At 47.1% G+C, this 19,562-nt stretch overlaps 1 protein-coding gene across 1 annotated transcript in view; it reads right to left on the bottom strand.

The window, feature by feature from the left end:
* The window catches only part of GALNT6 (polypeptide N-acetylgalactosaminyltransferase 6), a 34,281-nt gene extending 30,744 nt beyond the window's left edge, over nucleotides 1-3,537 (bottom strand). Inside the window, exon 1 of the mRNA XM_087442390.1 lies at nucleotides 3,483-3,537. The gene's annotated coding sequence lies outside the window, so the exon portion shown is untranslated. The remainder of the gene's footprint in view (nucleotides 1-3,482) is intronic.
* Between the last annotated feature and the right edge of the window lie 16,025 nt (nucleotides 3,538-19,562).

Below are 19,562 nucleotides of genomic sequence, written 5' to 3'. Positions count from 1 at the left end.
AGGCAAGAAAAGGAACTTGAATTGAGTCTTATCATCTATCAGTTGGGGTTGGGTAGGGAGGGGAAGGGACAAGAGGGGGAGTTAATAGGAGGGGTATTCCTGAAGACTCGAGCTCTGCTCCAGATTGGGGGTGGTGATGGGAGAGGGCAGAACTGAAGTTTTTCCTTTTCTCCTCACCCCACAGTCTGCTTCTGGCTATAGGACTTCTACCCAGGCCACCAGACACTCAACATGCCACACCCTGTACTCGGGGTTTGTGCCCTGCCTCTGAAGTAACCACCCTTCTCAACTCCCCCATTGCTGCCACTAGCATCAAAATCCTTCAAACAACCCCTGCCCCACTCCCAGGCATGTAGTTTTTAAACCCTTCTCAATGTCAGGTTCACTCCACGCCCACTCCCAAGTCCTGCTGATTCATTCCTGCCTCCTGGGTCCTCCTCTTCCTCTCCACTCTCCAAACCGTCATCTGAGACAGTGCCCTTATCACCCATCTGGAGGATCAGCAGAAGCTGCTGCCAGCCTCCTCTGCTGCAGGCCTCTCTCTTCCTTTCGCAATCGGAACAGCCGTATTCATATTCCTTTAGCACGGCTGGATTGTAGCAGAAACACAGCCCAGGCAGTCTGCTTCCTGTCTGCTACTCACCCTCACCGGCTGTCTTTTCCTCCTCAAAGCCTTTCCCTTATATTCTTGCTAAGCAAGCCATGTTTCTTTTCTCTTTCAAATTCTTACTCGAAACTCCCTCCTCTAAGAAGCCTTCTTAGACTAAGGGGCATCTAACTGCCCTCAGCTTCCCGGTGTATTTGTTTCTACATTTCACCACCCACGTTTCCCCATGTGGGACGTCTCCACTAGATTTTATGGGGGAGGGAGAACCAACAGGTCCAGACACTAGGCCACCTAGATCCTGTTTTCTTTGTCCTTCCCAGTCTTTAAATCCTGGTCCCCAATCTTCTGCCTCCAGAGTGCTTTTCCTGACCAATCCACGGAGCCTTCTCATCCCTGCAGTGTCCCTGGGTCCTGAGATATTTGGTGATGCTAGTTCACCGCCCCGCTCCTCCTGCCCTTTGTTCTCTGCCACATGTGGAGCTGAGGGTGAGGACTGGGTTTCTTCCTGCCTTCAAATCTCTACCTAGGGCTCAGGACCAGGTTGTCCAGGGTACAGAATAACCTGAGCCCATAGGGCTCTCAGGTGTCACAAAAGAGTCTTCTAACAGTCCTTTTTCTCCCCAGACTGAACCCATCCTTGTTCACTGAGCAAGCCTTTTACACAGCACAATCACAGCATTGAGCTGAACACAGAGACAGGCCCTGCCCTGCACTTGACCCCTCGTTCATTCAAACCCTCACTCTCATTCCCATCAAATGAGAACAGGCATTTGGGGATTTCCCAGAGGGGCAGAGGGCTTCGTGAAGAGCCAAGTTCACCCAAGTCTCTGGCATGACCGTTCACTGGGTCCCTCTGGTGCCTAGACACCCACTCTGGCCCTCAGCTTCACTTCCGGGGCTGGAGATCTGAGAACATGTCTGTGGGAGCCAGAGGAGGTTGAGGACAATACCACCATCACTGTCAATGTTACTACTTACCATATCAAATCAAGTAACAGTTATCTTCTCCACTTTACACAGAAGGAAGCCAAAGCACAGGGAGGTTAAGTAACTTGACCAAGGTCACATAGCTAGGAAGTAGCAGAGGCAGAATTTGCACTCAGGCCCATGTCTCTCCAAAGCCCGCTGTCTTAACCACGACACCACACTGTCTTGCCCCATTAGCTGGTGCTTGGAGCTTTGCCAAAGCACTTTCATTTACACCTTCTCATTTGCTCCCCACCCAGGGAGTGTTTATGTGATTTGGCCAAGGTTAGCTAAATGAGTGACAGAGCTGAGTCAGCTGCCTGCCTCCCTTACGCCCACTGCCACCCTGCACTGAGAGCACTTTGGCCCTAGGGTTAGCTGCCTCTCTTGTTCCTGACGTCTGTTCTAGGCAGTGGCTACATGGACAAAGCCCATGGTCATATCTCCTATCCAGGTTTCTCCCAACTGAACTTGGGCTAAGAAGTTTCTGATCTCAGAGGGCATCTGACCAGCATCAGGGCCTCCCTTTTTCAGGCCTGAGTTCTTCCATGCTGCTGTGGATGGCAGTCAGCTATCCTGCCAACTGTGGGCAGTGATGACCAAGAATGAAGCCATCTCGCGCAGCCCAGTATCCTTCATGGTTCTGCCAGCTCCAGACTACTTCTTCCCTTTGACAGTCTTTCCTGCTTTCTGCTCTGCTGCCCTTGAAAGTAGTTTTGTCTTGTTACCTCTGGGTGTCTAAAGTGAATGGCACTGTTGAGGAACAGGAGCTAAGGAAGTACCCGCGATGATACTGCCTTCTGCTGGATAATTGGATCCAAAGTATATTTCAGATCCCTCACCTTAGCTTGTACTATTCATCACATGAATTTGCCTGTCTCATCCTTTTTACTCTTCCTGTGATGGGCGGGGACACAGCTCACCTATTAGAGAGACCAGGGCCTGGATAGTGCACACACATCTCTGGTAAAATGACTACCAGCCCCAGGTTCTTTGGTGCGTCCAGAGTTGCTAACCTCATCCAGTGTCTGTAAACTGCATTTGTGGGTCTGGAGAGCAGGACATTAAAATCCTCCCTGCGACAGTTGCAATGAGTTGTTGGCTAATAGAGGGGGTCTGTTCCAAGCTTTGCTAGCAGACTGAACGCTCCCTCGCACCCCACCATACACACAGGGTCTGGGATGACTGGCTCTGGGGGCAAGTAACAACCTGTTTCTCCTTTGGGTTGGCCTGGGGCTCGGAACAAGTGACGGGGAAATCGGGAAGTTGGTGACAGTCACAGTCATGACCACCCATCAGACTCCCTCTCCACAATACCACACAGCCCCCACCCCCAAAGGGCCCAAGCCTCTAGAGGGAGGACATCCGAGACCCGACCCCCACCAGGGACGTTTCTCTTCATGTGCCCCTTCTGCTCAGGAGCAACGTGGCACTGGCAGGAGGAAGCTCTCTGAAAGATTTTCTGCAGCGGAGCACATGGGGTGGCCCAACTTGGGGAGACGCGGCACAGAAAGACGCGGGGGCGGGGGGGGGGTGAGGGGAAGAGGCTGTAGAGCCCTGAAGGGAGAGCTATGGCTTGCCCCTCTCCCACCCCACCCCTCCAAGTCCCAGAGGTCTGAGCTTTTCATTCATTCCTTAAGGCGCAAAGGTGGAGAGGGGTCCTCTCGAGGGAGGAGCTAGAGGCCACGACGACAGATGAGGACCAGTGTGGCTCAGCCCCTTCATTTTACTGTCGGGGGTGGTGAGGAGGAAGCGGAGGAGGGGAAGGCGGCGGAGGGGGGAGGTGGGGAGCAAGGACTTGGCAGAAGCGGGCTCGCTTGGAGGAAAGTCCCGAGAAGCGGGAGAGCTCTGGGTTCCAAGTCCGGGGGGCGGGGGCCCGTGAGGGTCACGGGCTGCTTCGGCCGCTTACCTGTCGCGAAGAGGAAGAGCCGCAGCCGCGCCGCCGAGCAGCTCGCCGGGCTCCCGACGGGACGTCCTGGAGGGCGGGGCCGGGGCGGGCCCTGCAGGGCCGCTGGGGCGCGCCCTCCCCTCCCCTCCCCTGCCGCGCCAGGTGCAGGCGGCCGCCCGCCGCGGCCCCGAGCGCCTCTGCGGGCAGCGGAACGCCCAGCGGCTCCTAGGGCCGCCTGGAGGCTGGCGGCCGGCTGAGGGGCATCTCCTGCCCCGTGCACCCCACCTGCCGGCCGCTGCCAGGAGCCCAGCTTCTCCAGATCTCAGCCCACCCCGGGATGCAGCCTCTGCGGCCAGGCTCTCAGCGCCGAAAAAGATCAAAGAGTCCTAGCCACATGAAAGACGACAGGCATTAGCCGAGCCGCCGGTGGCGCGGAGCAGCGTGTGCATGGAACCGCAGCGTGCCCGGCACGGGCGCGGTGGCGGCGCGGCCGGAGCGCTCAGAGCCGGGAGGCAGCCGCACTGGAGGGGAAAAACGCGGCCGGGAGGCGAAGAGCCCCGAGGCTCCGTCCCAGGTTTGCTTCTCATTGGCGGGGTGGTCTGGGACAAATCACTCCTCCCCTCCGTCCGACAACAAGAGCAGGTATTAACTGTGTGCCGCGAACAATGCTAAGGGCTTCCTATGCCAGGTCTCAGGTAAACGCCAGCCCCAGCAAATACCTGCGATTATTATCCGGAATACACATGGGAGGCAGCTGATCACACAGCTAGAGTGTTGCTCAAAGTGTGGTTCCCGAGCAGCAGCAGCAGCAGCATCTGAAAATTTGTTAGAAATGTAGATTCTTGGGTCCCACCCAGACCTAAATAATCCGAAACTCTAGAGATGGAGACCAGCAATTTGTATTTTTAAAAGTCCTTCAGGTGATTCTGGAGCACGCTAAACTTTGAGAACCATTGAACAAGTAGTGGCAGGGCTGGAATCAGAATCCAGGAAAATTCATTTCCTCAACTCATGCTCTGAATCATCCCGCCAGGGCCTGGGGCTGCTCACCGGCTCTCTCCGGCTCTAGGGTTCTCTGATGCAATCTTTTGGGTCTTTATCTCAATGACCGAGAAGTAGCATGGACCACTCAAGATTCCAAATAGCTGATAATTCGGAAATTTTGTATGGTAGAGTTGGACCACTAATTCTGTTTTTCTTTTGTTTTGATATTTAAACCAGTTTGTATTTCTAGGTCCGTAAGACCTGGGAGCGGAAGTGTGGGTGGGTAGATGTGAGCAAGAAGACTTCTGATGCCAACTGGGAAGGGCAGGGGAAGCCACTTGGGGATTAACAGTTGGATGGAGAGAAGTAATCTTGTTTTTTTTTTTTTTTTTGTGAGGAAGATCAGCCCTGTGCTAACATCTGCCAATCCTCTTCTTTTTTTTTTTGCTGAGGAAGACTGGCCCTGGGCTAACATCCGTGCCCATCTTCCTCCACCTTATATGGGACGCCGCCACAGCATGGCTTGCCAAGCGGTGCATCGGTGTGCGCCCGGGATCCGAGCCGACGAACCCCGGGCCGCCACAGCGGAGTGCACGCACTTAACCGCTTGCGCCACGGGGCCAACCCCAAAGTAATCTTGTTTTTAATCTGGGACCCTATGGTAGGACTGAGCTATTCAGGAGGCCAGAGGTTTACCAGTGATGGAGTCTGGAGGGAGGAGGCCGGTGGAGCATGGATAAGATCTTGCTCAACTACACTAGATCAGAAGGACAGACATTCCCAAAGGAGTAGAAGAGGAGGCGTCCACTCGCTCTGGGCATGATCACTCGTCTCCTGTAAGTAAGCTAAGTAATCCTCCACCCCAACTCCCTTTTGTTCACACTAGAGACTCTTGGGGTTCATGTTCCTAAAAGGAGACTTTCTACAGAGTTTACCTTGATCATCCATTTTAGCCCCTTTATAGGCCCTCAGGGCTCATCCTAACTCCCACTGTTCCAGCTGCCACCATTCTTGTCACTTGCCTTATTCGACAGCTATCTTCCTCAGAATAAGGGCATTTCCTATTGAAGACTGTGGGATGCGGCCCTCATTTGTCTCTTTCTGGGGGCTAGACTCCTGTATGGGTCTGACCCTACAGTCGTTGCCCCACGCTTCCTCTAACTCCACACATTCCTCAGGGAGTGTGTGATCCTTACCTGGCCCTTGAACCTTAGTCAGGACCCAAGCTGACCTGAGGGTGATGGGCTAGGCTGGACTCACAGCCTCACTTCTTCCCCAGGACAGAGTCATGTCCACTAACCCCATCCTGGAGTTCCTGAGAGGGCGGTGCCCAGCTTCCCAAGGAAGCAGTATCAGTCTGTGTTGTGTGTTCCACATTCTAGAAGCAGATTACCCATCCCGTTTTACTTGGTGATTTTAAACGTGACTTTGAGTCCTCAGAAGAATCAGCTGCCTAATTTGGAGGCGCACGTAGTCCGCAGGATGTGTGACCCACCCCTGATGTGTCATGCACTGAGCTGTTCCCTCCTAGCAGGAAGGACGGCTTGGGCTCCCTGCCTTCCGCTCCAGGAAGGTCTGGAGATGAGCCACCGCAGAATGGTGACTGCGAGCTCAGTCTGCCACTGGTGGCAGGCCACTTAAAAAAATAGTTTTCTTTAATTGAAAAAGTTATATAGGCACATAGTTAAAAAAAATTCAAGCACTGTAAAAAGGTATACGATGAAAGATACATTTCCTCCCTCCCTTGACCTCGGTCCGTCTCTCCAGAAATCATCTCTGCACATTCATCACGGAAAGTCTCCTCATCGTTCAGCTCCTCTGCAGGACCTGCCTGACTTCCTTGCTCCTCAGGCAGTCCTGTGAATTTCATTTTTTGCTCACTCTCTTATTTTTATTTCTTGGCTTTGTTTTGGATTCTGTTTTTGGGTGTTCTGAGTTTCGCTTTCACATCAGTGTGCTTCCGGGGGGTTCCCCCCATAAGGCAGGAAATGTGGTGGGGAGCAGATCGGTTGAAGCAAGCTGAGACAAGGGCAGCTCTGTGGGCTACTGACATCAGCTTTGGTCCTTATCAAGTCTCCTCCTTCCACACACAGTCCCTGGTGAGGGGACACCCACCTCTGGGGTGGGGGCAGAATGAAGGAGACTTGCCCATCAGGAGCAGGTGCTGGCTCCACTTAGCAGGGAAAGTTTGCAGAGGAAGCACCGAAGATGCCCAGGATCTGTGTGTACCTTCTGCAAAAGAGAAATTTAATAATTGTGAAGAATAAAACATCTAAATGCTTACAAGGTTTGCTGCGAGAACTCTTTCTGCCTCAAATCATGATATCTCATTGTTTAATAGCTCTCTTAAAAAAAAGAAAGAGGTATGCATATTCAGCCTTCTGAAACATGTAATTGGATCTCAACCTGATAGTTATTTTGCCCAAAGGGAAGTAATAAAAGGAGTAATAAACTATTCCCCCAGAGCAAACTATCCCCCAGCTTACAGCAAAACCTCTGTTATCCATCCCTAAAAAATAGGAGAGGAGGTTCCTATCTTCTTAGACTTTGAAAAAACAGTAACTTTCATTAGAGAGGGTGAAATCTATTGGATAGCATCTGAAGGTTGTTTAATATTGCTTTGGATTGAAAGTAAAGGAGAGGTAGAATAACTCAAGGGCAGTTCTCATGTCCTGATGTCTAATGTCCTCTTAATGTCCTGAAATTCTCATGGAATCTTATTTACTTATTTTCAATAGATAAAATGTACATATGGCAGAACAATCAAAATTCCAAAAGTATAGTGAAGTGTAAGTCTCCCTCCTACTCCCATCCCTGGTCACTTAGTTTTCCTCCCCAGAGGCAGCCATTGTTACCATTTTCTTTTGATTCTTTCTAGAAATAGCCCAGAGAAGGAGTCATCCTGATTTTAGCAAGTGCCTTAAATAGTAACTTTTTTTATTATGTTGTCTGAAATAGCTCAAGTTACTTTAAAAGCAGTTAGCTTACTGAGCTCTCTTTGTGGCTCTGATAGATTTCGAGTGGATTCTTTTGGGTTTTCTAGGCAGACAGACATATCAACAGCGTATGATTTTGGCAAAGTGAAAACAGTTTTGGAGTGAGACCCAGGTTGATTCCTGGCTCTTCCAGCTACCCTCTGTCTGATTTTAAATCCAGCCTTTAAAAATGTTGGCACTCTCCAAAGGCAGCGTGTAGGTACAATGTGGTCCTTCCCCGCAGTGTGGTGGGTAGAGTGGGCAGAAGCCACACAGAGCCAAGTACTGTCCCTCTGCCCTCTCCTGGGTTAGTTCCATCTGGATCTGCGGATAAATCCAGAGGGCTTTGATCTCAGGGATTTCTAATCACCCAGAGATCAGGAGGAGAGACTGAAAGGAAGCCCTAAACTAGAGTAACCTTTTCTTCCTCCATGAATGGAATGTGGGTTCTGTTTGCTGACAGCAGATTAAAATAGATTTTATTGTTTGAAATCAGGGATTACAGAAACTCTTTGAAGAGCTGCTGATTATCAATGAAGCCCTGCAAACCCCCCACTGGGGTAGTGGGTAGAACAGTTGGCCACAACGGGGATGTACATAGGTTTTCTCAGAGTTGAGACCCACTGCCAGACAGGAAGTTGACAGTATTTGGTGAGGAGTGGTACCAAGAAAAACCCATGGTTAGTGAGGGAAAAACCCACATTCTTACCTGCCCATGTACTTTTTTCAACTTGCAGGGACGCCCCAGAACATCTCAAGGACCTCTGAATCCTTTAACTCCTTCATAGACAAGGGGATTGGGGGTGTGGATTATCTAGTTTATTTACATAACGTAATTTTTTTCAGCAGGGCCTTAGAGGAGCATGAATGAGCTCCTTCATATCTTATACTACCAGCAGAAGACAGACCTGAGGTGGGGCCTTGATATATATGCATATTCTGCCAGACTACAGGAAGATGTGACAGGCATATATTGTCACAACAAGGGGTGAACTCAAACTTTGAAAATATATTGGCTTGGCTTATTAATGGTCAAGACTTAAAATGTCCTGGAGTTCAGCTGTGATAAGAGGTTTATGGGAAACTATTCCAGGCTTGACAAACCACCGAGTGACTTCACAGGTACAAAACACGGATGCCCCAAGAATAGAAGGAGAAGAAGCCGCACTGGGGGGAGCTGGAGATGGACCTTTAGGACCCTGATGGGCTCTGTAATGTGTTATCCTGCCCTGGCATTCAATACTCTGATGAACCCACAGGTGCTAAATTTGAAGGCTGTAGTGGTCAGGGTCGTTGACCCCTCAGCATTTATTGGTCCCTTGGCTATTAGTCTAAGCTCTACATGGTGACCCCATTCTCCTTGCCAGTGATGGGCAAAGAAGGGTGTCTGCTGGGGGCCTCTGGGAAAGCTTTCATTCCTTAGAAAAAAACAGATACAAGAATAAGACAGCCCCTCGGAAGCCTACCTGAGGACAAAGTCCACACAGTGACAGGGTGGAGCAGAGGGACGACAGAACCTGGGCCACTGTGACACTGTTGAGCAGGAGCTTATATTGTTCATGGGGTCCCCCCCACCCTGGCGTATCTTATGTGAAATAACTCACTGGGCTGTCCTGGAGCCAAGGGGGGGCCCGAAGGGGACAATAGGGGGCACCAGCCCAAAGGGGCCCGGACCTCCTCCAAGGGCATTAAGGTTTTGCTTTGAGTCTACAAAAACCAGAATTTTCTACAGAACCTGGAATGCGACAGAGGAAACAATCCCACCTGGGGAATCGGAGAACCTTAGAGCCAATATGACCTTCATCTTTTAACTCCAATGGCTGAGAAAGCCCTGTCTGAATGGGAGCCTCAGCCTGCGGCCCATGTGAGCAGCTTTGCTGAGACCTTGCAGAGGAGTGAAGTCCTGGAGCTGGGGCTCATGCACTTGGCTTTGGAATCAGAGAGTTCCAAACTCTCTGGGAACATTCTGGAGGTGCCAGGTCACTTCACCCATTCTTCACAGGGTTATCCCACAGCCAGATGCTATGGGAGAGACACATCTCAGTATGTGGGGCTGAGAGGCCCTGATAGAACTCCCCCTGGTCAGAGGAGAGACTCAGAGTGATGGCGTGATGTCCCTCAGTTGGTGTTTCTGTAATCGTGGGTGAGTTGTTTACCCTCAGTTTTCTCTTTTTAAAAAGAGGGTATTGATATGGGTCTGTTGTGAAATTTAGATGAGATAATGTGTATAAATCCCTTGTAACGTGCTCAGAACATAGTAAACACTCCATGTTCAGCGACAACGACACAGGCACCCGGGGCCACTTCTCTGCAGCCAAGGAGAGCCATTGAGCTCTCCTAACCGTGTGGGGGCCACTCAAGCCTGCATAGAGGGGCCAGTGGAGCCAACACATGGCTCTCTTGGTCTGTGCCTGTAGCTCCACCCAAAAGCTCTACTTACTCATTTTCGGATCCTGGGCAGGAGCCTCACAGCTCGTTCATGAGCTTGGCCGACCTGTGAAATCTGCTCTGGGTTTGAGGGTGGGCAAGAAAGACCACTTAGATCCTGCTCAAAGTTCTTTCATTTTGGTTTACTCCCAAAGCAGCTGAAAGCAGCGCAAAGGCTAGAAATGAGACAAGGGTACATCCACTGCTCCCCATGCCTCTTGTGTCATTTCACGGAGAAGCACCCCCCAGAGTTTGGTGACATTGGCAGCCAATGGGGAGCAAGTTATCTGCCAGACCAGAGGAGCACAGAACTGCAGGGTCGCTGCCTTTATAACTCAGCCGCATCACACCCAGGTCTAAAGGCCAAGCCTTGAAATTCTTCCTGTGTCAGCCTTGGGGCCATCACCCCTCGTCTGTGCCTGTGCTGCAGGCAGGCACTTGCTAGCCCATAAGGAGCGTTATGAATTGTTAGAAGGCCCCCCCTTCCTCGGGGCAGATGCAGACCTGTGTCAGGGCTCCACCACCTGTGGCAGCCATGGCTGCAGGGCCTGGGAGTCCCCATTTCTGTCCAGGACCTGCCACAGTGACCTCTGCCTTGGGGTGGGCAAGGGCAGTGGGCTTCACTCAGGGTGAAGCCAGACATTTGGGCGCACTCTAGGAATCTTCCGGCTTAGCCTCCGTTGCTGTTTGCTATAAGAATAGACCCAAATCTGGTATCAGGAGCTGTGTGAAGGAGACGGGTGACTGCTCTGGAATTAGGGGCTGCCTGCTGAACACAAAATTGTCAGTCTGTGGAAGCTGACTCCTGACCAAATGCAGGAGAGACTGGGGAGCTTGGCTGTGCACAAGGACCGACAGAGATTGGGACAGGGCCAGTCAAGTGTGAAGGATCTGCTTTCTTCCCTCTCTAGCATCTCTCCAGGGAACTACCTTCCTTCGATTCTTAGTCCATGAAGTTCAGATGAGGCCCACCTCACTCCCCAGCACCAAGGGTGGATCTAGGATATGTATATCATATCTCTGTGCATTCATCCTTCGGCCACCATGATTGGTTTAGGGTTAGGCACATTACCCAAGCCAGGCTACTCAGCCTTCTCTGAGATATTTCCTGTAACTAGTGAAAAAGATGACGCCACACACATAACCACTGATGGAATCATTAGCTGGGAAGGTGATGTAAGTTTAGACAGCTAGTGGCCATCTTTTCTATTACATGAGGAAGGAGAGTCAGCCTGAGCATGAAGCCAACACTGAGAAAGCAGAGAATAAAGGTAAAGAGTGGAAGGACCCTAATGATATATTTTAGACTCCTAGATCCTGCTATACCTGAAGTCATTTATTCCTGGACTTCTCCCTTCTTCTACTTCCTTTTCTTTCCCCGCCCCCGCACCCCCACCTCCCTTCTTGCCTCCCTCCTTCCTTTCCTTCCTTCTTTCTTGTTTTGGTTGAAATTTGTTTGAGTATGTTTTTGTTACTTACAACTGAAAGAATCTGACCAATGAATAATATATGTGTTGAATTAACTTCTTGTTATAGGGGAGTTGAATTAAACCCAGGCCTGGCAGGGAGGAAGTAGAGAGAAACTCCCGAGAAAAACTTAGGAAATGAAGCTTCTGACTCTCCAAGGAGCAAAGAAAGAGAGTTGAGTGGTGACTCACAGTGGGGAGGTGAGGACATATTGGACTGAGAGGGATGGACCACCCATCCTTCTAGGCTTTATCCTGTGAGATGCCTTTGAACTAGGCAATTTCCCAGGTAGGGCTTAGAGATGCATGGGAGACCAGGGGAACTTGGGAGAGGAGGTGACCCCAAGACTAGAGAGGCAAGAGGCTGGCCCAGTGTCTGGCCTATCTCCAAGCCCCTCAGGGCATGCTGCACCTCAGTCCCTGTTGGTGATGGGGGAGCCCGGAGATCACCATTTCCCCACTTTGTTACAACCTCAGGCTCAGGACTGTTGATGTTCTGTGGCCAGCCATGTCCCTTGTGTTTGCTCCGGAGAGATTGCACCAAATTCCCCAGGGGCTCTCCCCTGTTACATATAAACAGTGCTGCTGTAAACCACCTTTGTGCACATCTCTGGCCATTTTCCTAGGGTAAACTTCTAGTAGTGGAACTGGCTGGGTCAAAGGCTGTGAACATTATTAAGGTTTTTAATTCTTATTCCAGGAGGAAATATTATCCAGTACTAGAAAAGAGAGGTAAAAGGTTCCTGCCCTTGTCATCTAGGAGAGGGCTAGTGGCCAGATAGCTAATGTAAGAGGTGACCTGTTTTTCAGAAAAACAGAGCCATGTCACGATGTCTATAATAAATTAAATTAAGACCATAAAATGTGGTGTGGGTGCAGCAGATCACGTGGCATTAAACAAATTGGACTGCCTGGTTCCCTGGAGACACACGGGACAGAAAGCAGCAGAGGGACGTAATGGGGTTATCAGGGTGCTTTCTGGGAAGTAGGCAGTGTGGCGGTGACAGCAGCTGTGGTTGCATTTACTGAGGGCGACTTCTGTGTAAGTGGGGTTAGGACCAGAGGAGAGCAAAGAACTAGCATTTCTCTCTCACGGAAGTCTTTGTTCAATGAGGGAGATCACCAGCTACAAATAAAATTATCCCAGGAGAGAGATTTTGTCCTGGTATAAGGAAGAACATTCTAACATTCGATCCACAGTTGGAAAGGTTAATGCATATGAAAGCACTGTGGAAGCCATAAAGCGTTATCAGTGTGGGGTACAGTGCCAGGTACTAGGGAGCCAGAGATGAAAGACATGTCCCTACCTGTAAGGAGTTCCCGGTCTACTGAACAATTCTAGAATGTGATAAGAGCTGTAACAGGGGAACGTATGTAGGAGGTCCAGTGGTGGCACAAAGGAGGGAGTGATTAACTGACCTGCTGGAGGAAGAGGTGACATGCCTGGTTTGTGAAGAATGAGTAGCAGTTTACCAGGTGGGTAAGTGGGAGAGAAGCAGGTAGAGTGAGGGGTGTACGTGTGACCTGGGTGGATCCCACAATTTGGAATGCAAATAACATGTCCCAGCTAGTCCCCAGAATTCAGTGCTCCAGGCCCCACACACAGTGGTATCAGATCCAGAAGTCCAGTCTGGGGCCGTCTGAGGCTCCATTGTGTCCCCAGGATCCCTGGGATTACGAGTGTTGAGAACAGCAGAGCCAGCCTGGTCCTGGCTAAGTAGCTGTTGCAGCTTGTTCCGGCTTGTTGCAGCTGGGGGCTGCAGTTCCGGCTTGTTGCAGCTGGGGGCCGCAGTTAATGAGGAGGAGCCAGCCCAGGCAGTCAGCCCTCAGGGTGGAGGCTGGCAAAAGAGGAGGCACATGAAAAGACAAGGGTACCGGAGCAATGTCTTGCCCTGAGAGTGTGTCTCTCAAGCGTGGGATCCTTGCGCTCCTAGCTGGACTGGTCCAAATTCCCTGTTTAAAACGCTTTTGGGTTTTCCCCCAGCCCACTTCCCCTGGGTGCCCAGCTGCCTGCCCTAGTGGTGCGGAGCTCACGGATTCTGACCGTAGGTATCTGTATTAGTTTCCTAGAGCTGCTGTGACAAAGTACCACAGACTGGGGGGCTTAAAACAGAAATTTATTGTCTCACAGTTCTGGAGAAATCTGCAGGGCCATGCTCCCTCTAGAAACTGTAGGGGAACCCTTCCTTGCCCCTTCCTAGATTTTGGTTTACCAGCAATCTTTGTCCTTCCTTGGACCGTTGATGCAGCACTCCAATCCTCCACCGTCACATGGAGTTCTCCCTGTGTTTCTCTGTGTCTTCACATGGCTGTCTCTTCATAGGGACACCAGTCGTATTGGTTTAGGGGCCCGCTCTACTCCAGCATGACCTCATCTTAATTAATGACACCTGCAATGACCCTATTTCCAAATAAGGTCACATTCTGGCATACTGGGGGTTAGGACTTCAACATATCTTTTTGGGGACACAATGTAACCCATAACAGCATCTCTTAGAAATGTGGTGGCACAGCTTTCAGATGGCAAGGACCAGAGCTCCCAGGGCTCTGAAGTGCTGCTCACGGGTGACAGCTCGGGAACATGGTGTTTACATCTTTCTGCTTGAAGACCAAAGGCTGCCCAGGATTGCGGCTGCAGGAAGATGTGGGCTACAGGGAACCGAGGCTCTGCCACACCGCAGTGGTGTTGGGTCTGGAGGGAGAGGGTAGAGTTGTGTCCCGGTCAAGGGAGCCATTTGGGGGCCCTTTCACAGCTGTTCGTCAAGGAAGGAGGCTCCCAGTGTGTTACTCACTCTGGAGCATTCTCCTTCTAGAACAGGTAAGGAGTGAGGAACGAATCTAACTAGCTACCCAGTTTTTTTTTTTTCAGAGCTTTCCTGGATATTTTTGTTTGCCCATTAAAAAAATAAACCCTGTTGGTAATTTTATTGTGACGTTCTGACATTTATAGATGAGTAAAAGGAAAATTAACAGAATAGCTTTAATAAAATTGAGTTTTTCCTAGCAGACACAGGGTGTGCCTTTTGATTTACTCAAGACTTCTTTTGTGACACTCAGGAGCAGTTGATCTTTTCATATACTTCTTGCACGTTACTTGATTGCACGATCTTTTATCTCTTTGCTTATTATAGTAATAGGCATCTTTTCTCTCATTCTATTATCTAATCCATTGTGCTTTGTGTTATAGGAAAGCTATTGATTTTTGCATAATCATCTCATTCCCAGCCACTTTTCTGGGTTGTCTTATTGTTTGCAGTAGTTTTCAGTTGATTCTCTTAGGTTTTCCAGATGTACAATGATATAATGTAGTCTATTCCTTTCTGATTTTTTATATATTTTATTTTTTTCTGTTATCAAGTTCCGTTGGCTAATCCCCTGTCTACTCATTAAGTAATAGTGGTGATTATGGTCATCCTTAATTTGTTTCTGACTCTACAGGGAATACGTCTATTGTTTTCTTAGTAGGAATGGTGCTGGCTTTGATTGTTCTGGTTCGAGTTGCCCGTGAATGCAACTGGGCCTGAATTTATTCATTTTTTTAGTGGAGGGTATTTCTTTCAAACTTTCGTGTCTCTCCTCCCCCCCTCCATGCTTTAGATTTTCTATCTCTTCTAACAATCTCTCTTTTTATAGAGCATTTGCTATTTGCCAATTTCGAGTTAATTTTTGTGAGTTGTGCAAGATAGAGGTCCAGTTTCATTCTTTTGCATGCAGATATTTCTTCAGGATAGTGATTTAATTTCCTTCGGATATATATCCAGAAATGGGATTGCTGGATTATATGGTAGTTCTTTTATTTTTAATTTTTTGAGGAACCTCCATACTGTTTTCCGTACTAGCTGCATCAATTTACATTCCTACCAGCAATGAACAAGGGTTTCCTTTTTTCCACGTCTTCCCCAACACTTGTTATCCTTTTTGATAATAGTCATTCTAACAGGTATGAGGTGATATCTCATTGTGGATTTGATTTGCATTTCCCTGATGATTAGTGATGTTGAGAAGCTTTTCATGTACCTGTTGGCCATTTGTGTGTCTTCCTTGGAAAAATATATACTCGTGTCCTTTGCCCATTTTTTAATTGAGTTATTTGGTTGTTTGTTTTTTGCTATTGAGTTTTGAGTTTCTCATACATGTTGGATATTAACCCCTTACCAAATATATGGTTTGCAATTATTTTCTCCCATCCTGTAGGTTGCCTTTCCATTTCGTTGATTGTTTCTTTTGCTTTGCAGAAGCTTTTTAGTTTGATGTAGTCCCACTTGTTTATTTTTGCTTTTGTAGCTTGTGCTTTTGGTGTCATAGCCAAAAAAATCATTGCCAAGACTGATGTCAAGGAACTTTTCTCCTATGTTTTCTTCTAGGAGTTTTAGTGTTTCAGGTCTTACATCTAAGTCTTTAATCCATCTCAAGTTAATTTTTGTGAGTGATGTAAGATAGAGGTCCAATTTCATTCTTTTGCATGTAGCTATCCAGTTTTCCCGACCACATTTATTGAAGAGACTATTCTTTCCCCATTGGGTATTCTTGGCTTCCTTGTCAAATATTAGTTGACTGTATACACATGGGTTTATTTCTGGGCTCTCAATTCTGTTACATTGGTCTATGTGTCTGTTTTTATGCCAGTACCATACTATTTTGATTACTATAGCTTTGTACTATAGTTTGAAAAGTTCTTGAATATGTTTATAAGCTTTGTTGTTTTTCTGTTTTCTCATTTTATAATTTCTACTTTTATCTTTAGGAAGTCTTTAGTTTTTTTGTGGCTCTTTTTCTAACTTCTTGAGTTGAATGCTTAATTCGCTTATTTTCATTTTCTTATTTATCTGTGTAATTATTTAAAGCTGTAAAATATTTTTGGTTCTAGTCTTCTGCAGTTTCAGTTTTAATTTCCTTTTCTTATGATTGAGTTACTTAAGAGTTTAAAAAATTCCATTTAGTATAGTTTAAAAAAAATTTTATTACTGATTTCAAGTTTTGTTACATCATGATAATAGGATGTCTTTTACTCTACAGAGTTTCCTCAGTTTTCCTTTGGTCTAATAGGCAATTTTGGTGAATATTCCATAAGCCCTTAAAAAGATATATTCTTTGTTTTCAAAATATAGAGTTTAATATATATCAATTAGATCAAGCATATCAATTATGTTACTCGTGTATATTTCTATCTTTTGTCTTGCTCTGTCACAGGCTGAGAGAGGTAAAATAAACTTTTCTCATAATATGTGTGTCAAGTCCTCCTTATATTTCCAGTAAATTTTGTTTTGTATGTTTGTTATTATGTTATTTGGTGCATAGGTATTTGTTAGATCTTCATGGTAAAGTAAACCTTTATTGTTATAAAGTGCCTATAATTTTTGCCTTGAAATCAGTATTACCAGAAGGTAAAATCATGACTTTCTTTCCTTTCTTTCCTTTAGCTGGCATACCTTTGCCCATCTTTTATCTTTCAAACTTTCTGAGTCACCTTGCTTTAGGCATGACATATTTTGGGGACAATCTGTACTTTTGGTATTTGGCCAGCTTGGGGCAGGAGGTGTCCTGAAATAGTGCCCACTGGCCTGGGAATTTGCCTGTTTGATGGAGGTCTTTTTTTGTTTGATTATTTGTATTTTTGAAAATGTCTTTATTTCACTTTCATTCCCCCACTTTTTTTGACCCTCTAGTTCCCAACTTTTTTTTTTGCTGAAGAAGATTCACCCTAAGCTAACATCCATTGCCAGTCTTCCTCTTTTTCTTTTTTTTCACTTGAGGAGGATTAGCCCTGAGCTAACATCTGTGGCAATGTTCCTCTATTTTGTATGTGGGTCGCCACCACAGCATGGTGTTGTAGGTCCACACCTGAGATCCAAACCCTCGAACCCAGGCCACCAAAGCAGAGCCCATGAACTTAACCACTACACCATGGGGCTGGTCTCTGTTTCCCAGCTTTTAATTAAGAAAAATTTCAAACATAGAGAGAATATGAAAAATGATAACAATGAACATTCATAAAGCCTCCACTAGATTCCACAATTGTTAACTTCTTGCCATATTTATTTTATTTCTCTCTATCTCTATCTAGGAATATCTATCTATTTCTGTATCTATTGCTATATCATTTGAAAGTAAGTTGTAGACATAATCATACTCTACCCCTAAACACTGCAGCATGCATCTCCTAAGAGTAAGAATCATTTCCTACATAACCACAAACTGTTATCACATATAAAAATTAACCATGGTGGAATTCTTTTTAAATTCTGTGTTTCTTTGCTGGAAGTTCTCCTAGTGGTCTAGAATCATAGGGATGCAAGTGGCTTGCTGGCGACAGTAATCCCATCCTGGTCATGCCCTCTCAGGAAGATGAGGGAGGAGATCGCAACTGGCTACAAGTATTTGAAGGGCTGTGGGGAGGAAGAGTGAGCAGAGGTTCCCTGTGGAGCTACAGAGGAGAGCACTTGGAATAAAGAGTGGAAGTTACAAGGAGGCAGATTGATCCTGGAATGGGGCTGCTGGCCTCACTAACGGTGAGTTCCTGTCACTGGGACTATCCAGGGGAAATTGGATGGCCCCTTCTTGGGGTTGCTGTGAAGGGGACTCATGTTCGATAGAAAATTCTTAGGGGACAGGGACAAAAAGTTCTGGAGAGACCCAAACTGATACCCAGGTTATAATCGGATTGTAATGGCTCTCATTCATTTTGCCTACGCCAAACAAAGCTGAGTGTTTTTATATCTGTTTTAAGGCTGTATTTTTTTCTCTGCTATTCATTGGCTGACCATCTGATAAGCCCTGGTTGTTTTTGGTCAATCTAGCAGATACCCTTTCTTATATTTTACACGAAAGGACCAGAGAAACTCTGCCTTCTTTAAAGAGGAGACTGGCCTTTTCAATTTGGCAGGAGATTAGAGGTAGAAAAAGATAAATCAGTGAAATAAATTCAAATTCTATGTCTATTCCCTTTTGCCCAAGCCCAAATGTCTGAATGGGTCTCTTTTCTTTTTTATTAACTGCAAAATAAAAGGCCTCAAGGGATGTTTCATTGGGAGTAAGAGTAGCTTGGATTAAATGTGTATCTATGTCAGATGATGTGCTTCTAGAGATAAGAGGCAGTAATAGTTATTTTCAGAACTTCGTGGGAGTTTGCTCAGTAAACTAATGAATGGGTATCACTGACAAGCTTTTCAAAGTGGAAATGATATGAAGGTGTCGTCTGATGGGAAAGGGTAATGGAGGAGACACCCTGGGTTTTTGCTATGGGAAGTTCGTGTCAATTTTAAAGGAGATTCACATTTTCACTCTTCCACTGAAGCCAATTCAACTTTATGCAGGAAGTGGCTGGATGGAATTATGTTTCTGGGAAGCCACACAATGAAGTGGAAAGCACTAGTAGTTCTTGACCCAGCTCTGTTAATAACTGGCCTGGGCAAGTCCCTAATTCTAGCCACATTTCAGCTTCCTAGGCTGTGAAATATTCTGTGTACATTTATAGACCCATTGAAGAGAAACGGGATAAGGCGATAAGAAAGTTGAGTATGGAGAATGATACAGATGTGAGGTATTGAATTTGCTGCCATCTTAAGGATATCCCAGGCCTATTGGCTAAAAGTGAAGTAAGCACTTCCCTACTTAGTATAACAAGCTCTCAGGAGGCTTATCCCCAAGCAGATAAGATGTGGAGTGAAACCACTGTAAACAGGCCTGATTTCTAGGCAGGGCTAGATTAGGTTAGAAATGGATAAGATAAATGTATTTAATTAATACAGTATGTTCCGATCTTATATCAAGGACTTGGCAAGTGGTCCTTGGTTAACACTCGTTTCTCCCAAATCCCTGAATGACTTCCCATCTGGATCTGGAAGTCCTGTGGCTTCTTTCCTTAAAGGCCTGCTTTTCTGTGTTATTCTGCTCCCTCCCTAGGTCCTTTCCCCTACCTCTGCCCCTCTCCAAATATCTTAATCATGATTCCAGAGAAGGCAAAAAGTAGGTTTTTGCCATTTTACTTGGGCTCCATCTGCCAGAGCCTCCCTTAGTCTGGAGCAAGATGTCAATGAGTACGGCATAAGGAATTTCTGTGGATGATGCTGATGATGACAAATGGAGGGGGAGTGATTTTCCCAGGGGAGTCAATTTTTGTGGCTCTTCATTGTTCTTCCCCGTGATGTGTAGTGTTCCAGGCTGGCAGCATGCTGTGAACAAAGCAAATTGTATTCTGCAGTCTCTTTAGATATGCTATAACTTGGCAAGGGCTGAAGGCAAATCATGCA

The sequence above is a fragment of the Ceratotherium simum genome, chromosome 17 (assembly GCF_057802395.1).
Source record: "Ceratotherium simum simum isolate JZ-2026a chromosome 17, ASM5780239v1, whole genome shotgun sequence".
Classification (NCBI taxonomy): domain Eukaryota; kingdom Metazoa; phylum Chordata; class Mammalia; order Perissodactyla; family Rhinocerotidae; genus Ceratotherium; species Ceratotherium simum.
Note: the sequence above shows the minus strand (reverse complement) of the source record. Positions and strands in the feature narration are given on the sequence as shown.